This window comes from Trachypithecus francoisi, unplaced genomic scaffold (assembly GCF_009764315.1).
Source record: "Trachypithecus francoisi isolate TF-2019V2 unplaced genomic scaffold, Tfra_2.0 Lachesis_group18, whole genome shotgun sequence".
In the NCBI taxonomy this organism is placed as follows: domain Eukaryota; kingdom Metazoa; phylum Chordata; class Mammalia; order Primates; family Cercopithecidae; genus Trachypithecus; species Trachypithecus francoisi.
Genome location: NW_022681463.1, coordinates 60,048,119 through 60,063,170, shown reverse-complemented (window position 1 = coordinate 60,063,170; position 15,052 = coordinate 60,048,119). Strand labels below are relative to the sequence as shown.

Here is a 15,052-nt window from a genome sequence, read left to right as displayed (position 1 = left end):
TATACTGCTAGCCAGACTAATAAAGAAGAAAAGAGAGAAGAATCAAATAGATACAATAAAAATGATAAAGGGAATATCATCACTGATCCCACAGAAATACAAACTACCCTCAGAGAATACTATAAACACCTCTACGCAAATAAACTAGAAAATCTAGAAGAAGGGGATAAATTCCCGGACACGTGCACCTTCCCAAGATTAAACCAGGAAGAAGTCGAATCCCTGAATAGACCAATAACAAGTTCTGAAATAGAGGCAGTAATTAATAGTCTACCAACCAAAAGAAGTCCAGGATCAGATGGATTCACAGCCGAAAATTACCAGAGGTACAAAGAGGAACTGGTACCATTCCTTCTGAAACTATTTCAAACAATAGAAAAGGAGGGACTCCTCCCTAACTCATTTTATGAGGTCAGCATCATCCTGATACCAAAACTTGACAGAGACACAACAACAAAAAAAGAAAATTTCAGACCAATATCCCTGATGAACACGGATGCAAAAATCCTCAATAAAATACTGGCAAACTGAATCCAGCAGCACATCAAAAGCTTATTCACCATGATCAAGTCGACTTTGTCCCTGGGATGCAAGGCTGGTTCAACATATGTAAATCAATAAACAATACATCACAAACAGAACCAATGACAAAAATCACATTATTATCTCAATAGATGCAGAAAAGGCCTTCGATAAAATTCAACACCCTTTCTTGCTAAAAACTCTCAATAAACTAGGTATTGATGGAACCTATCTAAAAATAATAAGAGCTAGTTATGACAAACCCACAGCCAATAACATACTGAATGGGCAAAACCTAGAAGCCTTCCCTTTGAAAACTGGCACAAGACAAGGATGTCTTGTCTCACCTCTTCTATTCAACATAGTATTGGAAGTTCTGGCCAGAGCAATCAGTAAAGAGAAAGAAATAAAGGGTATTCAAATAGGAAGAGAGGAAGTCAAATTGTCTCTGTTTGGAGATGATATGATTGTATATTTGGAAAACTCCACCGTCTCAGCCCAAAATATCCTTAAGCTGATAAGCAACTTCAGCAAAGTCTCAGGATACAAAATCAATGTGCAAAAATCACAAGCATTCCTATAAACCAATAGTAGACAAACAGAGAGCCAAATCATGAGTGAACTCACATTCACAATTGCTACAAAAAAATAAAATAACTACGAATACAAGTCACAAGGGATGTGAAGGACCTCTTCAAGGAGAGCTTAATCACTGCTCAATGAAATTAGAGAGGACACAAACAAATGGAAAAACATTTCATGCTCATGGAGAGGAAGAATCAGTATCATAAAAATGGCCCAACTTCCCAAAGTAATTTGTATATTCAATGCTTTCCGCATCTAACTACCATTGACTTTCTTCACAGAATTAGATAAAACTACCTTAAATTTCATATGGAACCAACACAACATCCCACATAGCCAAGACAATCCTAAGCAAAAGGAACAAAGCTGGAGGCATCATGCTTCCTGATTTCATACTGTACTACAAGGCTACAACAACCAAAACAGCGTGGTACTGGTACCAAAACAGATATAAATCAATAAAACAGAACAAAGGCCTAAAAAATAATGCCACACATCTACGGCCATCTGATCTCTGACAAACTTGACAAAAATGAGCCGTGGGGAAATGATTCCCTATTTAATAAATGGTGCTGAAAATACTGGCTAGTCATATGCAGAAAACTGAAACTGGACCCCTTCCTTACACCTTATACAATAATCAACTCACGATGGATTAAAGGCTTAAATATAAGACCTAAAACCATAGAAACCCTAGAAGAAAACCTAAGCAATACCATTCAATACTTAGGCATGGGCAAAGACTTCATGACTAAAACAGCCAAAAGCAATGACAACAAAAACTAAAATTAACAAATGGGATCTAATTAAATTAAAGCTTCTCCACAGGGAAGGAAACTACTATTAGAGAGAACAGATAACTTACAGAATGAGAGAAAATTTTTGTAATCTATCCATCTGACAAAGGGCTAATATCCAGAATCTACAATGAACTTAAACACATTTACAAGAAAAACAAAAACAAAAACAAAAAACAAAAAAACAAAAACAAAACAAAAAAAAACATCAAAGAGTAGGAGAAGGATATGAACAGACGCTTCTCAAAAGAAGACGTTTATGTAGCCAACAGACACGTGAAAAAATGCTCATCATGACTGGTCATCAGAGAAATACAAATCAAAACCACAATGAAATATCATCTCACACCAGTTAGAATGGTGATCATTAAAGTCAGGAAACAACAGATGCTGGAGAGGGTGTGGAGAAATAGAAATGCTTTTACACTGTTGGTGGGAGTGTAAATTAGTTCAACCATTGTGGAAGACAGTGTGGTGATTCCTGAGGATCTAGAATCAGAAATACCATTTGACCCAGCAATCCCATTACTGGGTATATACCCAAAGGATTATAAATCATTCTACCATAAAGGCACATGCACACATATATTTATTGCAGCACTGTTCACAATAGCAAAAACTTGGAAGCAACCCAAATGCCCATCAATGATAGACTGAGTAAAGAAAATGTGGCACATATACACCATAGAATACTATGCAGCCATAAAAAACGATGAGTTCGTGTCCTTTCCAGGGATGTGGATGAAGCTAGAAATCATCAATCTCAGCAATTTACCGAAGAGCAGTAAACCAAACACTTCATGTTCTCACTCATAAGTGGGAGTTGAACAATGAGACCAGATGGACACAGGGAGGTGAATGTCATACACCCAGGCCTGTCGGGGTGTGGGGGGCTATGGGAGGGATAGCATTAGGAGAAATACCTAATGTAGATGACAGGTTGATGGATGCAGCAAACCACCATGGCACCTGTATACCTTTGTAACAAACTTGCACGTTTTGCACATGTATCCCAGAACTTAATGTATAATTAAAAAATTGTGATTCTTTGGCCTCTGTAGAGGTAATATAATTTTCTTGTCAGAGAAATCCATGAAGGACTAGGAAAGATAATATAGGCAACCTATAAGAGCATTTTGAGTATCAGTCAGAAGGGTCATATTTCCTACTTTAATAGATAAAGAACCACTGAAGATATTTGAAAAAATATATGTAAATAACATTTTGTGCTTTTGTAAAATAATTTGATTTTTCTTCAGTTACAAGGGTATATTGGAGAAATTGGTAGTCACATGAGCTGAAAAGGAAATTGAAAATTTTATAGGCAGACATTTGAAGCTTTCAGGAGGTACTTTGACACAAATTGGAGACTCTTAGTAAATGAAATGTACTGAGAGGACATAATGAGTAATTAGAAAATATAATTGGTTATGAATATTGTTATCACATTTTTTGATAACTAAAATTGTAAGAAAAAATATATTGCAATACAAATACTTGAATTACATATGAATATTACATGAATAAAGATATTTCTAGTCTTCTACTAACATGAAATAAGAATTAAATTATTAAATTCAGTATACAAAATATTTTATTATGTCTTATGGCATATGATGAAAGCATTTAAATTACAACTTTCAAAAACTGAACTTGGAAACTACTTATAATGCTAAGTAAAGTCTAAAATAATATATAAAGTACATAGTTAAAAGACGTGCAAATGTAACAAAATACTATAGTGATACTGTATTATTTTTAACCTTTTCTGTTTTTTAAACGTCTATTAAGTGAATATATATTGTTAAGTGAGTATACAATATATGTCTTATCAAAATAAAATAAAATAAACTCTTTAAAAATAAAACAAAAATCATAAGAAATATGGGAGAATTAATTCTTCACAAAGAACTATGTATAATTTAATGAACCTAGACCATATTATGTCAAATGAAATAAGTGAGGCATAGAAAGACCAACACTGTGTGATCTCACTTATATGTGAAATGTAAAAAAACTTGAACTCATAGGAGCAGAGTCGAATGGTGGTTAGCAAGGCCTGTGAAGGGTAAAGGGTATAAGAAAGATAGAGGTTAGGGGGAAAAAAAAAACCCTATGTACAATTTTATGAATTTTCTAGCATCTTTTGATATATGTGTACATATGTATAAACACAGAAACAATTGGAAAACAAAGATATTTCATAGCTACACTATTTGTTTTAAAGGTTCCCTTTTTGTAACAATGTATTGACTCTAAGTTCATGGATCAGAAGGAGGTATACTCTCTTTTAGTGTCTAACCTTACTATATGAGTGACTTAGGCACTAGGGAGAATCTGGTTATTATTTCTATTTGTCTGTGAGAGGCAGAGAAACAACAAAACTTCTCTGGCAAATATATCTTGTTCTCAAGAAGAAAATGAACTGATTTTGTTCTCTCACCAGGGCTATTTGTGCTAGATATGGATAATGGTCACAGGTGGTCTGATCTGATCCTTTCCTATTTTAGTTGAAAAATAGCTTTTCACACTTAGGAGAGTTCACTCTTATGTAGCTCTGAAAATGAGATGTCCTGCATTTGTGACCAAACTGAACTTACCTTACTTTCATCTTGATTACATTTTCTAATAAATAGAACTCGGAAAAATGTTTCATAGTCAGAAGGGAAAGAAAAGTCTTTGTAATATATTTTATTCACACAGAAATCAAAGTGTAGCTATGGTAATTTAATCAAAACTTACTATTAAACTTTCAAATTTTATTTTCAGAACTTGAAAAAATACTCTAAATGGTTTGTGCCAAATTTTCTTTGAAATAAATTTTGACATGCTCCACACGTGTCAAAAATGGTTTTAATTTTATAATCTTTAATTAGACTATTAATTCAAATTTATTCTTGGGCTATGAATTGAAATGCTCCATACAAAACAATTATGGGTATTTCTAGCAAAGGTAATATACAGAGAATAAGGTCATAGATCTGGAAATGGAGTAATTATATGCATAGTCAGACATTTTCAATTGATTAGATAATATCATTGGATTAAAAAATCACTGAAGACTAAAATGAAATTATATAAAATTTACACTAGCTTCCTTGTGCTTCCATGGAGAAAAAAAGCCAGCTATTCCTTAATATTCTAATAAGAAGTATACTACATCAGGATTAGCTGTTTCTTTGAGCCATTGATTCTGCTCTGTTGTGCTTGCAACTACTAATCAACTAATCGTGAAAAAGATAACCTAAAGGCATACTAAAAATTAGTTAATATTTTGAATCAGTAAATTTGGGGTAACAGCTTAAACCAGAGAAAATATGTATTTATTCTTTCTGGTAAGAAGGTACTCCAATGAAAAAATAGATGGAGAGTTTAAGAAAGACACATCACTTAAGATTCCTAATAGTTCATTTATATTTTGTCAAGCTGTGTCAACTAGCAGGATTATTTTAGTCCACCTTGTAAATTGTTTCCAAATAAACCCATAAAAGTGAATGTTTGAGTCACCTCAAAATTATTTTTAATGTTCAAGTAAATAATAAATGAGGAGACAATATGTACTTATCTTGTAATGGTAAAAGTATACAAATCAAATACTGAAATGCACATTATTTTTGAATATCTAATATTGTTACTGTGAAGATTTTGCTCAGGCAAAACTAACAACCTTTTAAAATTGTTTGATATATGATTTATTTCATGTTTACGTGCTATTTCTCTTTTTAAATTTTTTAATTGGCAGAACTGTATGCATGTATTATGTAAAACATGTTGGTTCTAACTATATACATACATTGTGGAACAGTTAAGTTCAGCTAATTAGAGATGTATTAACTCACATAGTTATCATTTTTCTAGTGAAAATATTTAACATTCACTCTGTATTTTTCAAGAAAACAATACATTGTCATTAACTAGAGTCACAATGTTATGCCACAGATCTCCTGAATCTTCCTCCTATCGAACCATAATTATATATCCTTTGACCAATATCTCCACTCCCCCAACAACCATCCCAGGCTCTGGTAACCAACCACCATTCTACTGTCTACTTCTATGAGATCAAGCTTAATGTAAAGCTGTTTAATGCTGTTTATATTTCATGATCATAACAGCTTCCACTTTTAAAAATACATAATTTAGTTCTCACCAGGAACACTTTAAAAGAAATAGAAATGCTTTCTATAATGAGAGACAAACTCTGAATATTGAGTCACACATATACTGATGTTTTCTGGTGCCACAGCACAATGTTCTCTCATTTAATTTACAAATCAGCAGCAGCCTTTATAGATTTTAATAAATTAAAATTTTCCAAATAACCCGTCTCACTGATAGCATGCTTTTGATTATTTTTTCACAAAAGCTTTACTTTGTAATTCCATATGTTCCACTTCAACTGATTATACCTTTATCACTGTAAAGTGTATTTCTTTGATCTTTTTACTTTGTAATATATTACATACAATTCTACTCTATATTCCTATTTTATAAATTTATTAAGATCTTATTAAAAAGCTCTTCTTTGTTTCAGATCATTCATAAAATGTTATCTAACTCTGGACCTAGCATTGGGAAGTTGATACTTATATTGATATTTATCAGTAATGTTTTCCTAAGCACTGTTGGTTGACAATCCATTACTGTAATGCTGAAATGGGTTTATAGTGTACATGAAATTGTTTCCATGAATTCAAGCATAAGTATTTATATTTTTAAAGATCCTATGATACCTTGTAAAATGTTAACAAATCGAAACAACTGTTATTCTTTTTAATACTGACAATTAGTTTAATTGAGGAATAAATTTTGCTCTTAAATATATTTTATCTATTATGCATGAGTCATTTGCCTTGTTAAGGGTTAAAGGACATACATTTTTATAAGCTCCAGCATATGTTGTTTTTTGTTAAATAAGGCACTACATTTTCTTAGTTCATAAATGTTCACATCTTCTAAAGCATGCTTTGTGTCATAGACATTTTGGTATGGAATTTTGATAGTGTTCCAATAAATATTTGAATAGAGTATCATAGATTATAGATACTTATCATTTTGTTGACTTTATATTTCATCTGTTTCCAAAGGAGACTAAAACATTTGGTTAAATTATGATTTAGAATGCACATCGGTACATCTGGAAGAATGTATATTTTCGTGTGTTTGATTGCATAAGGCTAGCATAGTAACTCTTAAAATTATGTTCATCTTAAGAACATTTTCCAGAATAGTTTTTGTTTCAAGCAACATAATGCATTGAAAGCACTTCACTAAAGAATGAAATATTAAAGGAAAATGACATGGCATAGTACAATAAGCATAGGATATGGAGTAGACAAAAGTTGATGGCTGTGCTGAATTACTGTAGTGAAGTATAATTAATCACGTAGGTATGACTTGATTGTTATACAGTATAAATGAGGATAAATTTCAGAAATTGACAGCTATTTTTACTTTTTACAATCATGACATAAATGATATCCAAAGTAACTAATAATTTCCCACATTTTTCTATCTTGATTTGCCTTTGTTTCATTTTAATTGTTCTCTTTTACATCTCTCTATTTACTTACCATTCCCATAACTCAAGCAAAAGGGAAAGTAATAGAAAGTAAATTGAAGGACACAATTCATATGAAATATGGGCCTTACAATTGTGTATTCCTAATATCTCTCTCCCATATTTTGGTTTAGTGCTGTCATACATTTCTTACATATGCTATTAACACAAAATATATTGCTATTAATTTTCTGAGCATCTTTGATACATAGTTTTGTATTGTGACTTTCTCAATACATCTAAATATTCTTTCCCCAGTGTATGGTTACTTAAATCAGGGATCTAGTTCTCCTTAGGAAAAAAAACCATGAGATTCATTATCAAAAAACTTTTGCTGTTCCAGAGTTTCTTTTTTTCTTTTCTGCTGTGGATCAAGCCTCTCCTCAAAGGTTTCTATGTCTAAAAACTGGCTCAGATCTGGACTGGACAAAGGATCATAACCTTTTATTGCTACCACTTCCCTCAGCTTCTTGATCATTCATGTTATCCGATGACTCAAACCCCTTAGGCATGAGGGTCTTCATCACCCCAACAAGTGAGCAGCCTAAATCTGCAGAGGCACAGGTCAAACGGAAGGGAAATTTAGAATGGTTAGTAGAGGTGAGGAGAAAATAAATGGTAAACAACAGTGGCAGCCTTATCACCAGTGCTGTATTTTTGTCACAAAGTTTTCTAGTGTATGACTCCCTAGAGGGGAAATAAAAATCTACAATGACAAAAATCCAGACCCTCAGGAAACTGTTTCCAGATGGGATAAAATTACTGTGTGAGGAGAGAAGATTTGAACAGAGCAAAGAGTAGACTGCAGCGTATGCTGTGATTTGACAACCTAGTCTCCCCTTTAGTCATTCCCAGCCACACTGTTGTTTACTGATAACAATTAGTTGAGCCCTTCTGTGGAATATGAACTTCAGTGGGGATAAGGTTATAGCCCTTAACTAGCTCATATTCGTTCATTTTGCATTGCTATAAAGGAATATCTAAGGCTTAGAAAAGAGGTTTATTTGGCTTATGGTTCTGCAGGCTGTACAAGTATGTCACCAACATCTGTTTGACTTCTCGAGAGGCCTCAGGCAGCTTTTACTCATGGTTGAAGGTGAAAAGAGGAGAAGGCATGACACATAGCAAGAGACAGAGAGAGGAAGAGATGCCCATTTTTTGTTTAAACCATCAGATTTCACAGTAACCCATAGAGTGAGAAGTCACTCATTTATTGAGGGGAGGGAGCCAAGTCATTCATGAGGGATCCACCTCAACAACCCAAACATCTCACACCAAGCTCTATCTCCAACAATGGGGATCACATTTCAACATGAGATTTGGAAGGGACAAACAAGTCAAATTATATCACGGCTAAGCAGAAGTATACCTACTGATTGGTTGATGCAGGGTACAGTAGCTGATATGGGTGGGGACTGTGTCCCCACCCAAATCTCATCTTGAAATGTAGCTCCCATAATTCCCATGTGTTGTGGGAGGGACCCAGTGGGACATAATTCAATCATGGGGGCGGGTCTTTCCCATGCTATTCTCACGATAGTGAATAAATCTCATGAGATGTCATGGTTTTATAAAGGTGAGTTTCCCCACACAAGTTATCTTCTATTGTCTGCTGCCATGTGATATGTGCCTTTCATTTTCCACCGTGATTGTGAAGCCTTTCCAGCGACATGGAACTGTGAGTTCATTAAACCTCTTTCTTTTGTAAATTTCCCAGTCTTGGGTATGTCTTTATCAGCAGCATGAAAACGAACTAATACAGTGGCCTATGCTTCTTACTTAAATTCTCAGCAATTTGGAGGCATCATCTCAGCTCCAGAGTTCCTGGTGAAATTGGCTGAGGCCTCTGGTACTACTGAGTCACAAATCAATATCTCCTTCTCTCCAAACCTTTTCCACTTATCCTCTTACATGCATTGTTTTTAAGAGTACTCTACATAACTGACTGACTTGCAAATCTCTGCCTCACAGTTCATTTCCTAGGGAAATTGGCCTAAGATGCTGTACTAGTAGACAAAGTACAATTTTTCTGGTCTATATATGATTTCAGTGTCTTGAATAGATTTTCTGCTTCATTTACTTTTTAGTCCTAATGAGCCTTGAATTATATCAGCAGGAAATGTTATGCCAGCAGAGTTCAGTGGAAAGCTTCTGAAATTCCCTTCCTTCCAAGTGATCAGGATTTCTTCATTTATTAATTTATATTTTGTATTTCTTTTTCATTTATTCCCAGGTTTTTGTTTGCTTGTTTTGAAGAGTTAATACTTATGGCAATTACAACACTTTATTTTGATTTGTTTATGAGTTAAATAAGCAGAATAGTCCTTGCAAGAGTGTTGTGAGGAATAAATAAAACAATACATGTAAATCATTTTTAAGAGCACAACTCAGAGATGTCATTGTTATTCTATAGCTCCTCTTTTCTGTAGTTCAATATAAGGATGCTCATGTCCTTGGCACATGAGACCTTCTATAGTATAGTACCAACAACTCAGCAAAACATTTATTGTAGATCTGTTAAACCTATTCTGTGGTACTAGTATCTCCAAAAAAATCAAGAAAAAGATTGATAAGAAGAACTCTCTTTTGAAAAAGGAAGATTTTCTTTTCCTTATTCCCATGTAATCAAAATATTTACAGAGAGTAAACAATTTGAGTGAGAGAAGATATACATTATTTGCTTCCCAAAATACACAAATGAGTACACACACACATACACACACACATACACACCCTGATAGGTAGATTAGATAAATAGCTATCTAGATGGACAATGATAGATGGGTAGATAAACAGGTAGATGACAGTCACATAGATGGTTGACAGAGAGATGACACATAAATAGATAGATAGATTAGATAAATAGAGAGATACATAGACATGATAGATGGGTAGAAAGAAAGGTAGATGACAGGGAGATGATTGATAGAGAGATGATTGATACATTGATAGATAGATGATAATAGATGATTGATAGATAGATAGATAGATAGATAGATAGATAGATAGATAGATAGACAGATGATCGATAGATAGTGGATTTGGGTCCACCTTACTTATGGAAACCTAAGGGTAGACAGAATAGGACCAAGAAAAACATATTACAAAAAAATACAAATAACTAGGTACTGCAAATTTTATTCACTCATCTTTTCAGTGGAAGGATTTTTTGTTGTATTCTTTCTTTCCAAACCAGTTAGTAACCATCAAAAAACCTGAGAATAATTAAAAACAAAACAAAACAACAAAACCACACACAAAAAAACAGCTTGTGCAGTTTGATAGTTTCTTACAAAACTTAAAGTACTTTTAACACAGGATCTGATCATCATACTCCTTGGTATTTACTAAAATGAACTGGAAACTTATGTTCACATAAAAACCAGCACAAAAATGTTTATAGCTGTTTTATTCATAATTGTCAAAGCTTACATCAAGACAATGGAATATTAGTGCTAAAAATGAACTATGAAGTCATGAAAATACAAGAAGGAAATTAAATGCATATTACTAAGTGAAAGCAGCCAATCTGAAAAAGCTACATACAGTTTGGAAATGGCAAAACTATGGAAACAGTAAAAAGAGCAGTGGTTGCCAGGAATTAGGAATAAGAGAGAAATGAAAATGTAGAATACAGAAGAATTTTTAGAACAGTGAAAATACACTGTATAATGCTATAACAATGGATGCATGTCATTATACCTTTGTCCAAATCCATAGAATGTACAACACCAAGAGTGATCCCTAACGTAAACTACAATGGGCATTGGGTGATATGGGAAATTTCTGTACCTTGCCTCAATTTTTTTCTCTGGATCTAAGATTGTTCTAAACAGATAATGTTTTTACAAATAGTTTATGAGTGAAAAATACACTACTCTTTAAAGCAGAAGTCAGCATTTTTTTTTCCCTAAAGGGCCATAAAGTACATAATTTTGGCTTTGCAAGTCACCTAAAGTCTCTTGTGTGTATTATTCACTGTGCTTTGTTTTGTCCTTGCTTGCTTTTTACAACTCTTTAGAAATGTTAAAACCATTTGTAGTTCATGTGCTGTACAAAACAGGCCACAGGCTGGGTTGTACTTGTGGGCTTTAGTTTGCTCTGATTCTAAAGTTTTCTCTGTATTGTATAATCTATAAATGTAAGTGTAATGAAAAATGAACTGACATGATATGGGTCCAGCAAATGAATAAATAGTGCTCTATGTTAATAAACATGAACTCTGTCAATTTAGTGAAATGTGGTTTGTGTGCATAGGAGAGTATACTTCTTGTCTGAGTTGTAAATGATCAAATGAGTCTCGATGGGTAAAATTGGAGTGAGTGTCAATATATTCACTGTGATTTGGCACCACTCAGTTTAGACACAGAGTGACACCTTGAGCAAAGAAAATCAAAGATAACCAAATTTTTGGCTATTTCCTCTTAAGAAATTACTTCAGTACTCTTAGCATTTTTTGAAAGATAACAAAAAACAATAACAATAAGAAAACCGCTCTCTAGTCACTCCGGCGCAGCGTTTGTGCCTCCTGGTTATCAGAAACCCAGCCCACGTTGTTCTCTAATACTTGTAAGCGTTTTTTTTTTTTTTTCAAGATGCCTGAGGAAGTGCACCATGGAGAGGAGGAGGTGGAGACTTTTGCCTTTCAGGCAGAAATTGCCCAACTCATGTCTCTCATCATCAATACCTTCTATTCCAACAAGGAGATTTTCCTTCGGGGGTTGATCTCTAATGCTTCTGATGCCTTGGACAAGATTCACTATGAGAGCCTAACAGACCCTTCGAAGTTGGACAGTGGTAAAGAGCTGAAAATTGACATCATCCCCAACCCTCAGGAACGTACCCTGACTTTGGTAGACACAGGCATTGGCATGACCAAAGCTGATCTCATAAATAATTTGGGAACCATTGCCAAGTCTGGTACTAAAGCATTCATGGAGGCTCTTCAGGCTGGTGCAGACATCTCCATGATTGGACAGTTTGGTGTTGGCTTTTATTCTGCCTACCTGGTGGCAGAGAAAGTGGTTGTGATCACAAAGCACAACGATGATGAACAGTATGCTTGGGAGTCTTCTGCTGGAGGTTCCTTCACTGTGCGGGCTGACCATGGTGAGCCCATTGGCAGAGGTACCAAAGTGATCTTCCATCTTAAAGAAGATCAGACAGTACTTAGAGGAGAGGCAGGTCAAAGAAGTAGTGAAGAAGCACTCTCACTTCATAGGATATCCCATCACCCTTTATTTGGAGAAGGAGCGAGAGAAGGAAATTAGTGATGATGAGGCAGAGGAAGAGAAAGGTGAGAAAGAAGAGGAAGATAAAGATGATGAAGAAAAGCCCAAGATCGAAGATGTGGGTTCAGATGAGGAGGATGACAGTGGTAAGGATAAGAAGAAGAAAACTAAGAAGATCAAAGAGAAATACATTGATCAGGAAGAGCTAAACAAGACCAAGCCTATTTGGACCAGAAACCCTGATGACATCACCCAAGAGGAGTATGGAGAATTCTACAAGAGCCTCACCAATGACTGGGAAGACCACTTGGCAGTCAAGCACTTTTCTGTAGAAGGTCAGTCGGAATTCAGGGCATTGCTATTCATTCCTCATCGGGCTCCCTTTGACCTTTTTGAAAACAAGAAGAAAAAGAACAACATCAAACTCTATGTCCGTCGTGTGTTCATCATGGACAGCTGTGATGAGTTAATACCAGAGTATCTCAATTTTATTCGTGGTGTGGTTGACTCTGAGGATCTGCCCCTGAACATCTCCCGAGAAATGCTCCAGCAGAGCAAAATCTTGAAAGTCATTTGTAAAAACATTGTTAAGAAGTGTCTTGAGCTCTTCTCTGAGCTGGCAGAAGACAAGGAGAATTACAAGAAATTCTATGAGGCATTCTCAAGCTTGGACTCAAGCTTGGACTCCACGAGGACTCCACTAACCACCGCCGCCTGTCTGAGCTGCTGCGCTATCACACCTCCCAGTCTGGAGATGAGATGACATCTTTGTCAGAGTATGTTTCTCGCATGAAGGAGACACAGAAGTCCATCTATTACATCATTGGTGAGAGCAAAGAGCAGGTGGCCAACTCAGCTTTTGTGGAGTGAGTGCGGAAACGAGGCTTCGAGGTGGTATATATGACCGAGCCCATTGACGAGTACTGTGTGCAGCAGCTCAAGGAGTTTGATGGGAAGAGCCTGGTCTCAGTTACCAAGGAGGGTCTGGAGCTGCCTGAGGATGAGGAGGAGAAGAAAAAGATGGAAGAGAGCAAGGCAAAGTTTGAGAACCTTTGCAAGCTCATGAAAGAAATCTTAGATAAGAAAGTTGAGAAGGTGACAATCTCCAATAGGCTTGTGTCTTCGCCCTGCTGCATTGTGACCAGCACCTATGGCTGGACAGCCAATATGGAGCAGATCATGAAAGCCCAGGCACTTCGTGACAACTCCACCATGGGCTATATGATGGCCAAAAAGCACCTGGAGATCAACCCCGACCACCCCATTGTGGAGACTCTGCGGCAGAAGGCTGAGGCCGACAAGAATGATAAGGCAGTTAAGGACCTGGTGGTGCTGCTGTTTGAAACCGCCCTGCTCTCTTCAGACTTTTCCCTTGAGGTTCCCCAGACCCACTCCAACCGCATCTACCGCATGATCAAGCTAGGTCTAGGTACTGATGAAGATGAAGTGGCAGCAGAGGAACCCACTGCTGCAGTTACTGATGAGATCCCCCCTCTTGAGGGCGATGAGTATGCATCTCGCATGGAAGAAGTCGATTAGGTTAGAAGTTCATAGTTGGAAAACTTGTGCCCTTGTATAGTGTCACTGTGGCTCCCACTGCAGCCTCAAGTGCCCCTGTCCCACCTGGCTCCCCCTGCTGATGTCTAGTGTTGTTTTTCCTCTCCTGCCCTTTTGTTGAAGGCAGGAAACCAAGGGTGTCAAGCCCCATTCCCTCTCTACTCTGACAGCAGGATTGGATGTTGTGTGTTGTGGTTTATTTTATTTTCTTCATTTTGTTCTGAAATTAAAGTATGCAAAATAAAGAATATGCCGTTTTTATACAAAAAAAAAAAAAAGAAAAGAAAACCATGGACTGTAAGGATGGTGACAGCTTAGATAATTATATTGCTTACGTTTTCTAAACTTAACTGAACTAACACTGGCTAATTGTCAGAAATGATAAGGTCTTGGCATTCTGTGCTGTAAGTCGTTGACACGTGGGTATGAAATTTGAATAATGTTATAAAATAAAACCAAGAATATTTATTTTTTCTGAGAAATACCATATGAGTTTTCCCTAAAATTACGATTAAAAAAATACAAATTTTCTTTAGAATCATTAGAAGCTTAAACAACAACAAAAAACTATGTGCCTTAGGCAGTTTGTAATGATTAGCACAATCTATTCTGTATTCGTTAAATTTATTTTCAATACCAAACTCTCACCAACATGGCGACAATGATGATGCTGATGGTTAGAATAATAGCCTAATTTAACTATACAATGTATCAATTTTATACATTGCAAGAATTGCAAATGACTTGGATTTTGTATCCTCTGCCATCTCCAAATACATTTTCAGATTAAAGGGAAGCAG

General features: G+C 35.6%; 1 pseudogene across 1 annotated transcript; it reads left to right on the top strand.

The window, feature by feature from the left end:
* The first annotated feature begins 11,938 nt into the window (after positions 1–11,938).
* On the top strand, positions 11,939–14,530 carry LOC117063723 (annotated as a pseudogene). The gene has a single exon (XR_004429047.1). The product of XR_004429047.1 is annotated as a heat shock protein HSP 90-beta-like (transcript).
* The last annotated feature ends 522 nt before the right edge of the window (positions 14,531–15,052 follow it).